This window comes from Ipomoea nil, unplaced genomic scaffold (genome assembly GCF_001879475.1).
Source record: "Ipomoea nil cultivar Tokyo-kokei standard unplaced genomic scaffold, Asagao_1.1 scaffold3394, whole genome shotgun sequence".
NCBI lineage: Eukaryota > Viridiplantae > Streptophyta > Magnoliopsida > Solanales > Convolvulaceae > Ipomoea > Ipomoea nil.
Window position 1 is genome coordinate 230,745 of NW_017619822.1, and position 1,756 is coordinate 232,500.

Below are 1,756 nucleotides of genomic sequence, written 5' to 3' on the forward strand. Positions count from 1 at the left end.
CCTAAAATACATTTGCAGTAGATAGTTAAATCAGTAGCCAAAATACATTCACCAAATCTTCCTAAATAGACAATGCCAAACAACCTAGTCAAATTTACAAAAAACCTTTCACCAAAACAACCCAAACTCCATGAAGACCTGCAACTCTTCACTGTTATGTGCAATCTACAAATATAAACAAAAGATTAATATCATAATCAAATACTCATAGAAAAAATATCAAATATACATACACAGTTAGCTTAATGTAATTACCTGACATTCCAATACTAATTTGTTGAGATAACAGTCCAACACCATAACTTTGAGCAGCCCCCCTCTTACTGTTTCAGCAATAGTAGCTCTTCGTCTTCCTCTTTCAGCACTAGAAGCCTTCCCTCTTCCTCTTTCAGCAATAGTAGCCCTTCCTCTTTCTCTTTCACCAATACCAGCTCTTCTTCTTCCTCTAACAGCAGTAGAGGTACCAGCATAAGTTGCTCCTTGTTGGCTTAACAAACTAGGACAAAATCTTTTGTTGTGTCCAATGTTGTAAAAATCGTGACGAGGAAGGGCGGAATCGACCTCCTCCATGGTCGGGCAGCTAGGTGGCCGCCTAGCCAGTTGAACCGGTGATTTTTTTTTTTTTTAGTTGTAAAGTGTCAAAAGTTTGGTAAGACATAACTTTTGACTCGGTTGTCCGTTTTGGACAAATTTCGAGATCTATATGAAACAAATAAGGCGGTTTTCCCCTCAAATTTCTCCCAAAAAAAAATCTTATTTTGCTCTTAATTTTAGTTTTATTATGTATTTAGATGGTTTCAACAATATTCTGAACCATTTTACAAGTAATTATGTAAATAGTTTGTACGAAAAAACTTGAGGAACCTTATGTTTTATACTTTTATTAATGAATTTTTATAATTTTTAGTTTTTTAAAAAAAAATTAAAAAATAAAAAATAAAAAGTCAGGCGCCCCCTCGGCGCCAATGTATTTTGCAACCTTGGTTGTGTCGTTTACCTAGGGCTGTTAACGAACCGAACATAAACGAACGGAGCTTGTTCGTGTTCGTTTGTTAAGGTTTTTGAAAATCCTGTTCGTGTTCATTTGTTAAGCGTTCGTTAGCATTCGCGAACACGTTCATGAACGTGTTCATTAACATTAACGAACATGTTCGCAAACGTGTTTGTTAACGTTCGTGAACACGTTTGCGAACGTGTTCATTAACGTTAACAAACACGTTCACAAACATGTTCATTAACATGCACGTTCACGAACATATTCACTTCCGTTCATGAACACGTTCGTGAACACTTAATAAACAAACCATGTTCATGAACACAATTCGTTCGTATACAATAAATAATCTACGTTCACGAATAATAATCAAACAAATAACAAAACTACAAATATAACAAAACTAATACAAATAACTTAATAAGTCCATCCGTAGCATCTAATATCAAAATAAAAATCCAAGTCCACATAATTTGTCTGCTCACATTACAAGCCAAAACAGGGCCAAAACATAAAAACATAAAGCATGATATATTTATATTTTGCATCTATCATCCCAAAAGCTTCATACCTTAACTCTAAGTTCATTCCAGTGATATATTCTTCACATCTTCAGTAAACTACATTAAATGATATATAATATATTGTTATATGACATAAAAAGTATTGAAAATAAATGATATAATAAAATAATTGACAGTACTTACTTTTGGTTTTCTTTTCATATCATATAAGTTACGCAACCAGTCACTTCCACAAAGT